This window comes from Arachis stenosperma, chromosome 6 (genome assembly GCF_014773155.1).
Source record: "Arachis stenosperma cultivar V10309 chromosome 6, arast.V10309.gnm1.PFL2, whole genome shotgun sequence".
NCBI classification, from domain to species: domain Eukaryota; kingdom Viridiplantae; phylum Streptophyta; class Magnoliopsida; order Fabales; family Fabaceae; genus Arachis; species Arachis stenosperma.
This window is the reverse complement of record NC_080382.1, coordinates 49,047,270-49,065,088: the sequence shown is the minus strand read 5'-3', so window position 1 is coordinate 49,065,088 and position 17,819 is coordinate 49,047,270.

Sequence of the window (17,819 nt, the reverse complement as noted above, 5' to 3'; positions counted from 1 at the left end):
GTCACACCTATAATCTGTCATGGAGGAATCATCTAAATTTCACATGGAAGGATTAACAAAAGCCTCAACAAGGCTTTAACAATAATAATGGTGGAAGAAACAGGTGTAGCAATGGTAAGCCTTTTCCATCATCCTCTCAGCAACAGACAGAGAATTCTGAGCAGAACCCATCTAGCTTAGCAAATATAGTCTCTAATCTATCTAAGGTCACTCTCAGTTTCATGAATGAAACAAGGTCCTCCATCAGAAACTTGGAGGCACAAGTGGGTCAGCTGAGTAAAAGAGTTACTGAAACTCCTCCTAGCACTCTCCCAATCAATATAGAAGAGAATCCCAAAAGAGAGTGCAAGGCCATAATTGGTGGACGAAATTGTGATCTATTGTCTTTGTACTTGTATGAAATTTAATAATTGGCTCTATTTGAATTCACAACTCCGTTCAACAAACCAGCAAGTGTACTGGGTCGTCCAAGTAATAAAACTTACGCGAGTAAGGGTCGATCCCACAGAGATTGTTGGTATGAAGCAAGCTATGGTCACCTTGTAAATCTCAGTTAGGCAGATTAAATAGTTTTGGTTTTCGAAAATTAATAGTAAAAAGAAAATAAAAGGGATAGAAATACTTATGTAAATCAATAGTGGGAATTTCAGATAAGCGTATGGAGATGCTGTGCTCCTCTTGAAACTCTGCTTCACTATTCGCTCTTCCAATCCTTCTTACTCCTTTCCATGGCAAGCTGTATGTAGGGCATCACTATCATCAATGGCTACTTTTAATCCTCTCGGGATAATGGTCCTATGCGCTGTCACTGCACGGCTAATCGTCTGGAGGCATCACCCTTGGTTGATAGCTACATCCCATCCTCTCAGTGAAAATGGTCCAAATGCTCTGTCACAGCACGGCTAATCATCTGTCAGTTCTCAATCAGGTTGGAATAGAATCTATTGATTCTTTTGCGTCTGTCACTAACGCCCAGCCTTCAGGAGTTTGAAGCTCGTCACAGTCATTCAATACCGGAATCCTACTCGGAATACCACAGACAAGGTTAGACTTTCCGGATTCCCAGGATCCTACTCGGAATACCACAGACAAGGTTAGACTTTTCGGATCCCCATGAATTCCGCCATCTATCTAGCTTATACCACGAAGATTCTGTTGGGGAATCTAAGAGATATGCGCCCGGCCTAAGGTAGAACGGAAGTGGTTGTCAATCACGCGCGTTCATAAATGAGAATGATGATGAGTGTCACGGATCATCACATTCATCAAAGTGTTGTGCAACGTATATCTTGGAATAAGAATAAAAGAGAATTGAATAGAAAGTAATAGTAATTGTATTGAAACTTGAGGTACAGCAGAGCTCCACACCCTTAATCTATGGTGTGCAGAAACTCCACTGTTGAAAATACATAAGTAAAAGGTTCAGGCATGGCCGAATGGCCATCCCCCCAAAACGTGATCAATAGTCTCCTAAGATGAAGAATAAAACAAAACTGAGACCAAAGATGTCTAATACAATAGTAAGAGGTCCTATATATACTAGACTAGCTACTAGGGTTTACATGAGTAAGTAATTGATGCATAAATCCACTTTCGGGGCCCACTTGGTGTATGTTTGGGCTGAGCTTGATCTATCCACGAGCTGAGGCTTCTCTTGGAGTTGAACTCCAATTTATGACGTGTTTTGGGCGTTCAACTCCGGATCATGACGTTTTTCTGGCGTTTAACTCCAGATAGCAGCATGTACTTGGCGTTCAACGCCAAGTTACGTCATTAATTTCCGAATAAAGTATGGACTATTATATATTGCTGGAAAGCTCTATATGTCTACTTTCTAACTCCGTTGAGAGCGCGCCAATTGGAGTTCTGTAGCTCCAGAAAATCCATTTTGAGTGCAGGGAGGTCAGATTCCAACAGCATCAGCAGTCCTTTTGTCAGCCTTTTTCAGAGTTTTGCTCAAGTCCCTCAATTTCAGCCAGAAATTACCTGAAATCACAGAAAAACACACAAATTCATAGTAAAGTCCAGAAATGTGAATTTAACATAAAAACTAATGGAAACATCCCTAAAAGTAGCTTGAACTTACTAAAAACTACCTAAAAACAATGCCAAAAAGCGTATAAATTATCCGCTCATCACAACACCAAACTTAAATTGTTGCTTGTCCCCAAGCAACTGAAAATCAATTAGGATAAAAAGAAGAGAATATACTATAAATTCCGGAATATCAATGAATATTAATTATAATTAGATGAGCGGGACTTGTAGCTTTTTGCTTCTGAACAGTTTTGGCATCTCATTTTTTCCTTTGAAGTTCTGAATGATTGGCTTCTCTAGGAACTTAGAATTTTGGATAGTGTTATTGATTCTCCTAGTTAAGTATGTTGATTCTTGAACACAGCTACTTTTGAGTCTTGGCCGTGGCCCTAAGCACTTTGTTTTCCAGTATTACCACCGGATACATAAATGCCACAGACACATAACTGGGTGAACCTTTTCAGATTGTGACTCAGCTTTGCTAGAGTCCCCAGTTAGTGGTGTCCAGAGCTCTTAAGCACACTCTTTTTGCTTTGGATCACGACTTTAACCACTCAGTCTCAAGCTTTTCACTTGGACCTTCATGACACAAGCACATGGTTAGGGACAGCTTGATTTAGCCGCTTAGGCTTGGATTTTGTTTCCTTGGGCCCTCCTATCCATTGATGCTCAAAGCCTTGGATCCTTTTTACCCTTGCCTTTTGGTTTTAAGGGCTATTGGCTTTTTCTGCTTGCTTTTTCTTTTTCTTTCTATTTTTTTTTCGCCATATTTTTTTTCTTTCGCAAGCTTTTGCTATTCACTGCTTTTTCTTGCTTCAAGAATCGATTTCATGATTTTTCAGATTGTCAATAACATTTCTCCTTGTTCATCATTCTTTCAAGAGCCAACAATTTTAACATTCATAAACAACAAGATCAAAAGACATATGCACTGTTCAAGCATTCATTCAGAAAACAAAAAGTATTGTCACCACATCAATATAATTAAATTAAATTCAAGGATAAATTCGAAATTCATGTACTTCTTGTTCTTTTGAATTAAAACATTTTTCATTTAAGAGAGGTGAAGGACTAATGGAATTTATTCATAACTTTAAGGCATAGTTACTACATACTAATGATCATGAAGTAAAGACACAAAACATAGATAAACACAACATTAAAAACTGAAAAGCAGAAAGAAATAAGAACAAGGAATGAATCCACCTGAGTGAGAGTGGCGCCTTCTTGAAGGTCCAATGGTGCTCTTTGAGCTCCTCTATGTCTCTTCCTTGCTTCTGTTGAATGATTCCTAGTAATTTTGGTGTTCCTACCCTTAGTTGCTTCCAATATTTGTGTGGAGGACAATTTATCCCCTGAGGTATCTCAGGGATCTCTTGATTTGCAGCCACATGTTCTACCACTGAGCTATAAACCCTTTACATGAGTCTTTCCATCTCTCATGACTCAAAGGTGGAAGCTTTTGTCTTTCCTTTTTTTTTGATGTCTCTGGCCTTAGGTGCCATTAATGGTTATGGAAAAGCAAAAAGCTATGCTTTTACCACACCAAACTTAGAAAATTGCTCGCCCTCGAGCAAGAGAAGAAAGAAGAGATGAAGAAGAAGAAGAAGATATGGAGGAGATGGAGGCACGTGTGTAGTCGGCTATATGGGTGGGAAAGAGTTTTGAATTTTGAGGGTGGGTGGGGTTTATGGGGAAGAGTGGATAGAGGTGAGTGGTGAATGAAAAACAGAAGGGATGACCATGAATGGAGAGAGAGAGGGCGAGGTAGGTGGATCCTGTGAGGTCCACAGATCCTGAGGTGTCAAGAAATTCCATCCCTACACCAAATAGGCATGTAAAATGCCTTTACACACCATTCTAGCGTTTAAACACCCATTGGTGCACATTCTGGGCGTTCAACGCCCATGTAAAGCATGTTTCTGGCGTTGAACGCCAGTTTTATGCTTGTTACTGGCGTTCAGCGCCAGCTTTTCTTCTCCAGGCACATTCCTGGCATTCAGCGCCAGAATGTTGCTTGTTTCTGGTGTTCAGCGCCAGAATGGTGCTCTGTTCTGGCATTGAACGCCGGCCAGATGCATCTTACTGGCGTTGAACGCCAGCCTGTGCGTCCTCCAGGGTGTGATTTTTTTCTTCTGCTATTTTTGATTCTGTTTTTAATTTTTATGATTTTTTCGTGACTCCTCATGATCATGTACCTAATAAAACCCAGCCTCCCAACAAGCGCTTCTTTAATGTCAATAGCTTGACAATGGCTCTCATGGAGCCACAAGGTGATCAGGTCAATGTTGTATAGTCCCAACACCAAACTTAGAGTTTGGATATGGGATCTTAACACCAAACTTAGAGTTTGGTTGTGGCCTCACAACACCAAACTTAGAGTTTCACTATGGGGGCTCTTCTTGACTCTGAACTGAGAGAAGCTCTTCATGCTTACTCTCTTTTGTCACAGAGGGATTGCCATGTGCCTTAAACACAAGGTAGTCCCCATTCAATTGAATGACTAATTCACCTCTGTTGACATCTATCACAGCTTCTGCTGTGGCTAGGAAAGGTCTTCCAAGGATGATGCATTCATCTTCTTCCCTCCTAGTATCTAAGATTATGAAATCAGCAGGGATGTAAAGGCCTTCAACCTTTACTAACACGTCCTCTGCTATTCCATAAGCTTGTCTCAATGACTTGTCTGCCAATTGTAATGAGAACAAGGCAGGCTGTACCTCAATGATCCCCAGCTTCTCTATTACAGAGAGTGGCATAAGATTTATCCCTGACCCCAGATCACATAGAGCTTTTTCAAAGGTCATGGTGCCTATGGTACAAGGTATTAGGAACTTGCCAGGATCTTGTTTCTTTTGAGGTAGAGTTTTCTGAATCCAGGTATCCAGTTCACTAATGAGCAAGGGATGTTCACTTTCCCAAGTCTCATTACCAAACAACTTGGCATTCAGCTTCATGATAGCTCCTAAATATTGAGCAACTTGCTCTCCAGTCACATCTTCATCCTCTTCAGAGGAAGAATAGTCTTCAGAGCTCATGAATGGCAGAAGGAGATTTAATGGAATCTCTATGGTCTCTATATGAGCCTCAGATTCCTTTGGATCCTTAATAGGAAACTCCTTCTTGCTTGAGGGACGTCCCAGGAGGTCTTCCTCACTAGGCTTTTCGTCCTCTTCCTTCCTTGTGCATTCGGCCACATTGATCACATCAATGGCCTTGCACTCTCCTTTTGGATTCTCTTCTGTATTACTTGGGAGAATACTGGGAGGAGTTTCAATGACTTTCTTACTCAGCTGGCCCACTTGTGCCTCCATATTTCTAATGGAGGATCTTGTTTCATTCATGAAACTGAAAGTGGCCTTTGACAGATCAGATACTATATTGGCTAAATTAGAAGTGTTTTGTTCAGAATTCTCTGTCTGTTGTTGAGAAGATGATGGATATGGCTTGCTATTGCCCAGCCTATTGCGTCCACCATTGTTAAAGCCTTGTTGAGGTTTTTGTTGATCCTTCCATGAGAAATTTGGATGATTTCTCCATGATGAGTTATAGGTGTTTCCATAAGGTTCACCCATGTAATTAACCTCTGCCATGGCAGGGTTCTCAGGATCATAAGCTTCTTCAGAAGCTGCCTCTCTAGTACTGTTGGATGCATGTTGCCATCCATTCAGATTTTGAGAGATCATGTTGACCTGTTGAGTCAACACTTTGTTCTGAGCCAATATGGCATTCAGAGCATCAATTTCAAGAACTCCTTTCTTCTGAGGTATCCCATTATTCACGGAATTCCTCTCAGAAGTGTACATGAATTGGTTGTTTGCAACCATGTCAATGAGTTCTTGAGCCTCTTCAGGCGTTTTCTTTAGGTGAATAGATCCACCTGCAGAATGGTCCAATGACATTTTCGAAAATTCAGATAGACCATAATAGAATATATCTAATATGGTCCATTCTGAAAACATGTCAGATGGACATCTTTTGGTCAGCTGCTTGTATCTTTCCCAAGCTTCATAGAGGGATTCACCATCTTTTTATTTGAAGGTTTGAACATCCACTCTCAGCTTGCTCAGCTTTTGAGGAGGAAAGAATTTATCCAAGAAGGCTGTGACCAGCTTATCCCAGGAGTCCAGGCTATCCTTAGGTTGTGAATCCAACCATATTCTAGCTCTGTCTCTTACAGCAAAAGGGAAAAGCATGAGTCTGTAGACTTCAAGATCAACTCCATTCGTCTTTACAGTCTCACAGATCTGCAAGAACTCAGTTAAAAACTGATAAGGATCTTCAGATGAAAGTCCATAAAACTTGCAGTTTTGTTGCATTAAGGCAACTAGCTGAGGCTTAAGCTCAAAGTTGTTGGCTCCAATGGCAGGAATGGAGATGCTTCTTCCATCAAACTTGGACGTTGGCTTTGTGAAGTCACCAAGCATTCTCCTTGCATTTTTATTATTTTCGGCTGCCATCTCCTTTTCTTGTTCGAAAATTTCTGAAAGGTTGTTTCTGGATTGTTGTAATTTAGTTTCTCTTAATTTTCTCTTCAGAGTCCTTTCAGGTTCTGGATCAATTTCAACAAGAGTGCCTTTTTCCCTGTTCCTGCTCATATGAAAGAGAAGAAAACAAGAAAAGAAAGAGGAATCCTCTATGTCACAGTATAGAGATTCCTTTATGTTAGTAGTAGAAGAAAGGGGGGAAGGAGTGAAGAAGAATGGTTCGGATTTTTAGATGAAGAGAGGTGAAGAGAAGTGTTAGTAAATAAATAATAAAATAGAAGAAGAAAAGAGAAAGAGAATTTCGAAAATAATTTTAAAAAGGGGTTAGTGATTTTCGAAAATTAGAGATAAATTGTAATTAAAATTAAAACATGAAACATTTAGTTAATTAAAAAGAATTTTTGAAAAAGAGAGAGATATTTTCGAAAATTGAAGAGGGAAAAGTAGTTAGGTGGTTTTGAAAAAGATAAGAAACAAACAAAAAGTTAGTTAGTTGATTGAAAAAGATTTGAAATCAAATTTTAAAAAGACAAGAAGATAAGAAGTTAGATAAGATATTTTGAAATCAAATTTTGAAAAAGATAAAATTTTGAGAAGAAGATAAAATAAGAGATAAAAAGATTTAATTCAAAAATTTTGAAATTATTTACTTTACTAACAAGAAACTACAAGATAAGATTCTAGAACTTAAAGATTGAACCTTTTTTAACAAGAAAGTAACAAACTTCAAATTTTTGAACCAATCACATTAATTGTTAGCATATTTTCGAAAATTTGATATAAAGATAAGAAAAAGATTTTGAAAATATTTTGAAAAAGATTTTTGAAATTTTCGAAAAATAGAAAAAATGAAAAAGATATGATTTTTGAAAAAGATTTTGAAAAGATAAGATTTTTAAAATTTGAAATTTTGACTTGACTTGTAAGAAACAACTAATTTTTTTTTAAAAATTTTTGACCAAGTCAACCCAAAATTTCGAAAATTTGGAGGGAAATAAGGAAAAGATATTTTTTTTATTTTTGAATTTTTAATTATGAGAGAGAAAAACAACAAAAATACTCAATGCATGAAATTTTTAGATCAAAACAATGAATGCATGTAAGAATGCTATGAATGTCAAGATGAACACCAAGAACACTTTGAAGATCATGATGAACATCAAGAACATAATTTTGAAAAATTTTTTATGCAAAGAAAACATGCAAGACACCAAACTTAGAAATCTTTAATGCATGGACTCTAACAAACAAAACATGCATATGAAAAACAACTAAAGACACAAAACAAGAAATCATCAAGATCAAACAAGAGGACTTATCAAGAACAACTTGAAGATCATGAAGAACACTATGAATGCATGGATTTTTCGAAAAATGCAAGAAAAGATTTTTAAAGCATGCAATTGACACCAAACATAAAAATTGACTCAAGACTCAAACAAGAAACACAAAATATTTTTTGGTTTTTATGATTTTCTAATTTTTTTTTTGGATTTTTATTAATTTTTTTTTTCGAAAATATTTTTGGAAAAACGAAAAATAAAAGAAAAATTTTGAAAAAGATTTTTGAAAAGAAAATTACCTAATCTGAGCAACAAGATGAAACGTCAGTTGTCCAAACTCAACAATCCCCGGCAACGGCGCCAAAAACTTGGTGGATGAAATTGTGATCTATTGTCTTTGTACTTGTATGAAATTTAATAATTGGCTCTATTTGAATTCACAACTCCGTTCAACTAACCAGCAAGTGTACTGGGTCGTCCAAGTAATAAACCTTACGCGAGTAAGGGTCGATCCCACAGAGGTTGCTGGTATGAAGCAAGCTATGGTCACCTTGTAAATCTCAGTTAGGCAGATTAAATAGTTTTGGTTTTCGAAAATTAATAGTAACAAGAAAATAAAAGGAATAGAAATACTTATGTAAATCAATAGTGGGAATTTCAGATAAGCGTATGGAGATGCTGTGCTCCTCTTGAAACTCTGCTTCACTATTCGCTCTTCCAATCCTTCTTACTCCTTTCCATGGCAAGCTGTATGTAGGGCATCACTATCATCAATGGCTACTTTTAATCCTCTCGGGAAAATGGTCCTACGCGCTGTCACTGCACGGCTAATCGTCTGGAGGCATCACCCTTGGTTGATAGCTACATCCCATCCTCTCAGTGAAAATAGTCCAAATGCTCTGTCACAGCACGGCTAATCATCTGTCGGTTCTCAATCAGGTTGGAGTAGAATCTATTGATTCTTTTGCGTCTGTCACTAACGCCCAGCCTTCAGGAGTTTGAAGCTCGTCACAGTCATTCAATACCGGAATCCTACTCGGAATACCACAGACAAGGTTAGACTTTCTGGATTCCCAGGATCCTACTCGGAATACCACAGACAAGGTTAGACTTTCCGGATCCCCATGAATGCCGCCATCTATCTAGCTTATACCACGAAGATTCTGTTGGGGAATCTAAGAGATATGCGCCCGGCCTAAGGTAGAACGGAAGTGGTTGTCAATCACGCGCGTTCATAAGTGAGAATGATGATGAGTGTCACGGATCATCACATTCATCAAAGTGTTGTGCAACATATATCTTGGAATAAGAATAAAAGAGAATTAAATAGAAAGTAATAGTAATTGTATTGAAACTTGAGGTACAGCAGAGCTCCATACCCTTAATCTATGGTGTGCAGAAACTCCACTGTTGAAAATACATAAGTAAAAGGTTCAGGCATGGCCGAATGGCCAGCCCCCCAAAACGTGATCAATAGTCTCCTAAGATGAAGAATAAAACAAAACTGAGACCAAAGATGTCTAATACAATAGTAAGAGGTCCTATATATACTAGACTAGCTACTAGGGTTTACATGAGTAAGTAATTGATGCATAAATCCACTTCCGGGGCCCACTTGGTGTATGTTTGGGCTGAGCTTGATCTATCCACGAGCTGAGGCTTCTCTTGGAGTTGAACTCCAATTTATGACGTGTTTTGGGCGTTCAACTCCGGATCATGACGTTTTTCTGGTGTTTAACTCCAGACAGCAGCATGTACTTGGCGTTCAACGCCAAGTTACGTCGTTAATTTCCGAATAAAGTATAGACTATTATATATTGCTGGAAAGCTCTGGATGTCTAATTTCCAACGCCGTTGAGAGCGCGCCAATTAGAGTTCTGTAGCTCCAGAAAATTCATTTTTAGTGCAGGGAGGTCAGATTCCAACAGCATCAGCAGTCCTTTTGTCAGCCTTTTTCAGAGTTTTGCTCAAGTCCCTCAATTTCAGCCAGAAATTACCTGAAATCACAGAAAAACACACAAACTCATAGTAAAGTCCAGAAATGTAAATTTAACATAAAAACTAATGGAAACATCCCTAAAAGTAGCTTGAACTTACTAAAAACTACCTAAAAAAATTTCCAAAAAGCGTATAAATTATCCGCTCATCAATAACCATGACGAACATAGCCGAACCTGGAGAGAGTGAAAAGGCAGTGATTCCCAATGAGGAAGACCTCAGGGAATGTCCACTGGCCATTAAGGAGTACCCCAATGAGGAACCAAGGGAATATGAGGCTCATACAGAGACCATAGAGATTCCATTGAACTTTCTTTTACCATTTGTTCATGCCCTGGGTCGAGCTGTACGACCCGAGCGGATCAACGACAAATCGACCGACCTGTTCAGATCGGGACTACCCGACCTCTTTATGAAATGAGTTCGTCCAAATCACTACAGAGGCCTAAGAAGGCCTAAGAAAGAGGAACACGACCCAAAACCAAAGGCAGCCAGAAGCTTAGAGAGATAAAGGCGGGTCCCTTAAAGATAAGATAACCTCACTCAAAGATAAGATAAGATAAATATCTTAACTCCAAAAAGGTCACTCCACGCTATTATAAATACGCTGGAGCACCCAGGTATAACTCATATTCTGATTCTACTAAAAACCTGCTTAATACCCTTGCTAACTTAAGCATCGGATTCCCTTGTAGGTACCACCACCCTCTGGTGACGAAGGATCAGCATTACCACCAAGTCCAACAAGTCAGACACGGCGGCTCCGGCCACATCATCAAGTCGGACACGACAGTGCCGACCAATACAGAAGATATCGTCCGAGATCGACCTACAGTTTCAGGTAACCCTCGGAACATTGGCGCCATTTCCGGGGAACCTGGAAGTCATCCCATCATCATGGCAGACAACCTTAACAACAACCACGACTCTGATCTAGAGGACAGGATGTCGCATAAGAACGCGGATGTCACATCAAAGGATACTCCTCAATAAAACAAAGATAAGAGCCCACCAATTGCAGAAATCCTAGAGGCACTTCAGGCTCAAGAAGAACGTCTCAAATAACTTGAAAAAGAGGCCAAGTATCAATGAGAAGATGAGAAAGAACTTAGAAGGGAATATAGGCGACGCAAAGAGCTCAAGACAAACTATTACAGCTTGATGCAGATCTAAAAAAGACTACTTGATCCAATCGCAAGGATAATCCCCACAAGGATCAAGACCCATTCACCAAAGAAATTATGAAAGCCAAAAGACTTCAAAGCCCCAGACATGACCCCGTACGACGGCACATCAGATCCAAGCCATCATCTCAGTAATTTCAGAAGCAGAATGTATCTCACCAATGCCTCAGACGCAATCCGATGCAAAGCCTTCCCAACTACCTTAATTAAAATAGCAAACAAGGGGTTCGACAGCCTACCCCCGAAGTCCTTCTGAAGCTTTGACGACTTAGCGGGGAAGTTCTTTGCTAGATTCTCTATCCAGAAAGACAAAGCCAAGCACGCCCCAAGCTTATTAAGGATCAAGCAAGGAGATCAGGAAAATCTTCACAACTATATGGAAAGATTCAACAAAGCATGTCTAGACAACAAAGTCTGCCAACCGAAGCAGCCATCATGGGTCTCATCAATGGCCTACGAGAGGGACCTTTCATTCATTCCATATCAAAGAAACATCCTACATCCCTGAACGAAGTACGAGAACGAGCAGAAAAATACATCAACATGGAGGAAAACTCTCGACTAGGAGAGACTTCAAAATCTGGATCCTCTTACTCCTCCCGAGATAAAGATAAAGAGTCCAAGAAAAAAGAAGATCAGCATGGAGAGAAGATCAAGAAATACCACAGCTACACCCCTCTCCGGGTGTCTCTCGTATCAGTATACCGAGAAGTATGCCACACTGAAAAAATCCCACCACCTCGCCCACTTAAAAGCAAAAAGGGAGGAGGAAATCGGACGGAATATTGCGAATACCATCGAATCTATAGACATCCCACCAACGAATGCTTCGACTTGAAGAATGTCATAGAGAAATTGGTAAGAGAAGGGAGACTGGATCGGTACCTAGCCAGTAAGACAGATGAGCCCAGAAAAAGAAGAAGTGGGGAATAGGGCGGGCGAACAGATCGACCACCTCATACCCTAGAGAGACATGTTCACATGATACATGGAGGATTTGCGGGAGGAGGAATCTCCAAATCATCTCGCAAAAGACACCTCAAAGAAGTATGTCACGTCGAGGGAGGAGAAGGAGCACCCGACCTCCCTACTATTACTTTCACTAAAGAAGACGCAGCTGGCGTCAGTGGTGCACGAAATTGTGATCTCTTTCAATGGCGCTCAACTTGGTATGCGCATTTCTAACTCAGCACTTTCTTCACAACTTCGCATCACTAACCAGCAAGTGTACTGGGTCGTCCAAGTAATAAATCTTACGTGAGTAAGGGTCGATCCCACAGAGATTGTTGGTATGAAGCAACTATGGTCATCTTGTAAATCTCAATTAGGCAGATTCAATTGGTTATAATGGTTTTTCGAAAATAATAATAAATAACGCATAAAATAGATGAAAGAGATACTTATGTAAATCCTTGGTGTAAATTTCAGATAAATGTATGGAGATCCTTTGTCCCTTCTGAATCTCTGCTTTCTTACTGCCTTCATCCAATCCTTCATACTCCTTTCCATGGCAAGCTGCATGTAAGGCATCACCGTTGTCAATGGCTACATTCCATCCTCTCAGTGAAAATGGTCCAAATGCTCTGTCACAGCACGGCTAATCATCTGTCAATTCTAGATGATGTCGGAATAGAATCCATTGATTCTTTTGCGTCTGTCACTACGCCCAACAATCGCGAGTTTGAAGCTTGTCATAGTCATTCAATCCCTGAATCCTACTAAGAATACCACAGACAAGGTTTAGACTTTTCGGATTCTCAAGAATGGCCGCGAAAGGGTTCTAGCTTATACCACGAAGATCCTGATTAAGGAATCCAAGAGATACACGCTCGTTCTAAGGTAGAACGGAAGTGGTTGTCAATCACCTGTTCATAGGTGAGAATGATGATGAGTGTCACGGATCATCACATTCATCATGTTGAAGTGCAACGAATATCCTAGAATAAGAATAAGCTGAAGTGAATAGAAGACAGTAATATTTTGCATTAAAACTCGAGGTACAGCAGAGCTCCACACCTTAATCTATGGTGTGTAGAAACTCCACCGTTGAAAATACATAAGTGATGGTCCAGGCATGGCCGAATGGCCAGCTCCCCTGAATGATCAAAAGACCGAATGGTCAAAAGACTAGACACTAGTGCAATAGTAAAAAGTTTTATTTATACTAAACTAGCTACTAGGGTTTACAGAAATAAGTCTAAGTGCAGAAATCCACTTTCGGGGCCCACTTTGGTGTGTGCTTGGGCTGAGCTTGGGCTTTACATGTGGAGAGGCTTCTCTTGGAGTTAAAGGTCAAGCTGTAACATTTGTTTGGCGTTTAACTCTGGTTCGTGACGTGTTTCTAGCGTTTTACTCCAGAATACAGCATGGAACTAGCGTTAAACACCAGTTTGCGTCATCTTAACTCGAATAAAGTGTGGACTATTATATATTGCTGGAAAGCCCTGGATGTCTACTTTTTAACGTCGTTGAGAGAGCGCCATTTGGAGTTTTGTAGCTCCAGAATATCTATTTCGAGTGCATGGAGGTCAGAATCCAACAACATCAGCAGTCCTTTTTCAGCATGAATTACATTTTTGCTCAGGTCCCTTAATTTCAGCCAGAAAATACCTAAACACAGAAAAACACACAAACTCATATTAAAGTCCAGAAATGTGAATTTTGCATAGAAACTAATAAAAACATCCCTAAAAGTAGCTAGATCCTACTAAAAACTACCGAAAAACAATGCCAAAAAGCGTATAAATTATCCGCTCATCACAACACCAAACTTAAATTGTTGCTTGTCCCCAACCAACTGAAAATCAAATAGGATAAAAAGAAGAGAATATATATAAATCCCAAAATATCAATGAATCTTAGTTCTAATTAGATGAGCGGGACTAGTAGCCTTTTTGCTTCTGAACAGTTTTGGCATCTCACTTTATCCTTTGAAGTTTAGAATGATTGGCATATCTAGGAACTCATATTTCAGATAGTGTTATTGATTCTCCTAGTTAAGTATGTTGATTCTTGAACACATCTACTTTATGAGTCTTGGCCGTGGCCCTAAGCACTTTGTTTTCAAGTATTACCACCGGATACATAAATGCCACAGACACATTACTGGGTGAACCTTTTCAGATTGTGACTCAGCTTTGCTAAAGTCCCCAGTTAGAGGTGTCCAGAGCTCTTAAGCACACTCTTTTTGCTTTGGATCACGACTTTAACCACTCAGTCTCAAGCTTTTCACTTGGACCTACATGCCATAAGCACATTGTTAGGGACAGCTTGATTTAGCCGCTTAGGCCTGGATTTATTTCCTTGGGCCCTCCTATCCATTGATGCTCAAAGCCTTCGATCCTTTTTACCCTTGCCTTTTGGTTTTAAGGGCTATTGGCTTTTTCTGCATGCTTTTTCTTTTTCTTTTATTATTTAATTTTTTTTGCAAGCTTTTTATTCACTGCTTTTTCTTGCTTCAAGAATTAATTTTATGATTTTTCAGATTATCAATAACATTTCTCTTGTTCATTATTCTTTCAAGAGCCAACAATTTTAACATTCATAAACAAAATAAAAAATATGCACTGTTCAAGCATTCATTCAGAAAATAAAAAGTATTGTCATCATATCAATATAATTAAACTAATTTCAAGGATGAATTCGAAACTCATGTAATTCTTATTCTTTTGTATTAAAAACATATTTCATTTAAGAAAGGCGAAGGATTCACAGAATTATTCATAGCTTTAAGACATAGTTACTAGACACTAATGATCATGTAATAAAGACACAAAACATAGATAAACATGAAGCATAAAAATTGAAAAATAGAGAAATAAGAACAAGGAAGTTAAGGAATGAGTCCACCTTAGTGATGGTGGCACCTTCTCCTTGAAGGACCAATGGTGTTCTTGAGCTCCTCTATGTCTCTTCCTTGCCTTTGTTGCTCCTTCCTCATAGCTCTTTGATCTGCTCTAATCTCATTTAGAATGATGGAGTGCTCTTGGTGTTCCACCCTCAATTGGTTCATGTCATGACTCAATCCTTCTAGAGAAGTGTTGAGTTGTTCCCAATAGTTGTTTAGAGATCCATGAATGTGCTCTCTTGTTTGTTCTATCCTCTTCTTAGTGATGGGCTTGTCTTCTTCAATGAGGATATCTCTTTCTATGACAACTCCAGCTAAGTAGCATAGATGGTAAATGAGATGAGAAAAGGCTAGCCTTGCTAAGGTGGAGGGCTTTTCGGCTACTTTGTAGAGTTCTAGAGAAATGACTTCATGAACTTCTACTTCCTCTCCAATCATGATGTTATGGATCATGATGGCCCGATCCACAGTAACTTCAGATCGGGTGCTAGTGGGGATGATGGAGCGTTGGATAAACTCCAACCATCCTCTAGCCACAGACTTAAGGTCCAGTCTTCTCAATTGAACCGGCTTGCCTTTTGAGTCTCTTTTCCATTGAGCTCCTTCCACACATATGTCCATGAGGACTTGGTCCAACCTTTGATCAAAGTTGACCCTTCTAATGTAGGGGCGTGCGTCTTCTTGCATCATAGGCAAGTTGAACGCCAACCTCACATTTTCCGAACTAAAATCTAAGCATTTCCCCCGAACCATTGTAAGCCAATTATTTGGGTTTGGTTCATGCTTTGATCATGGTTCCTAGTGATCCATGCATTGGCATAGAGCTCTTGAACCATTAAGATTCTGACTTGTTGAATGGGGTTGGTAAGAACTTCCCAACCTCTTCTTTGGATCTCATGTCGAATCTCCGGATACTTATTTTTCTTGAGCATGAAAGGGACCTCAGGGATCACCTTCTTCTTGGCCACAACTTCATAGAAGTGGTCTTGATGGGCTTTAGAGATGAATTTTTCCATCTCCCACGACTCGGAGGTGGAAGCTTTTGTCTTCCCTTTTCTCTTTCTAGAGGTTTCTCCGGCCTTATGTGCCATCAATGGTTATGGAAAAACAAAAAATCTATGCTTTTACCACACCAAACTTAGAATGTTGCTCGCCCTCGAGCAAAGAAAAGAAAATAATAGAAGAAGAAGAAGAAAAAATAGAGGAGAGGGAGAAGGGTGTGTGTTTCGGCCAAGGGGGAGAAGAGAGGGTTGTGTTGTGTGAAAATGAAGAAGGATGAAGGGGTCTATATAGTGGAGGGAGGGGGTAGTAGGTTCGGTCATTTAGGGTGGGTTTGGATGGGAAAGGGATTTTGAATTTGAAGGTAGGTGGGGTTTATGGGGAAGAGTAGATGGATGTGAGTGGTGAAGGGGTAATTGGGAAAAGAGATTTAGGTGATTGGTGAATGATGTTTGGGGAAGAGTGTTGTTGGATTGTGTAAAGAAGAAAGAAGGTGAGTTGAGGTAGGTGGGGATCCTGTGGGGTCCACAGATTCTGAGGTGATCATGTAGGGTCCACAGATACTGAGATGTCAATGATTTATCATCCCTGCACCAATTAGGCGTGTAAAATGCCCTCTGCATACATTCCTGGCATTTAACGCCAGACTGAAGCTTGTTTCTGGCGTTAAACACCCAAATGTAGCATGTTTCTGGCGTTTAACGCTAGACTGAAGCTTGTTTCTGGTGTTAAATGCCAGCTTTCCTCAGGGTGCAATCCTGGCATTTAAACGCTAGAGTACTGCATGTTTCTGGCATTCAACGCCAGATTCATGCTCTATTCTGGCGCTGAACGCCAGCCAGATGCTCCTTACTGGCGTTTAAACGCCAGTACGCTCTTCCTCCAGGGTGTGCTGTTTCTTCTGCTATTTTTTATTATGTTTTTAATTTTTGCAATTGTTTTGTGACTCCACATGATCATAAACCTAATAAAACAAAAAAGAACGATAAAAATATATATAAATAAAAATTGGGTTGCCTCCTAATAAGCACTTCTTTAATGTCAATAGCTTGACAGTGAGCTCTCATGGAGCCTCATATGTATTCATAGCATTGTTGGGACCTCCCATCACCAAACTTAGAATTTGAATGCGGGGGTTCAACACCAAACTTAGAGTTTGGTTGTAGCCTTCCAACACCAAACTTAGGGTTTGACTGTGGGGGCTCTGTTTGACTCTGCATTGAGAGAAGCTATTCATGCTTCCTCTCCATGGTTACAGAGGAAGATCCTTGAGCTTTAAACATAAGGTAGTCCCCATTTAATTGAAGGACTAGCTCTCCTCTGTCAACATCAATTACAGCTCTTGCTGTGGCTAGGAAGGGTCTTCCAAGGATGATGCATTCATCCTCCTCCTTCCCAGTGTCTAAGATTATAAAATCAGCAAGGAGGTAAAGGCCTTTAACCTTTACTAACACGTCCTCTACCAATCCATAAGCTTGTTTTATTGACTTGTGTGCCATCTCTAATGAGATTCTTGCAGCTTGTACCTCAAAGATCCCAAGCTTTTCCATCACAGACAGTGACATAAGATTTATACCTGACCCCAAGTCACACAGGGCCTTCTCAAAGGTCATGGTGCCTATGGTACAGGGTATTAAGAATTTACCAGGATCTTGTTTCTTTTGAGGTAGAGTTTGCTGAACCCATGTATCTAGTTCACTAATGAGCAAGGGAGGTTCACCTTTCCAAGCCTCATTACCAAACAACTTGGCATTCAGCTTCATGATGGCTCCTAGATATTGAGCAACTTGCTCTTCAGTTACATCTTCATCCTCTTCAGAGGATGAATAGTTCTCAGAGCTCATGAATGGCAGAAGGAGGTTTAATGGAATCTCTATGGTCTCTATATGAGGCTCAGATTCCTTTAGGTCCTCTATAGGAAACTCCTTCTTGTCTGGGAGATGTCCCATGAGGTCTTCCTCATTGGGATTCACGTCCTCCCCTT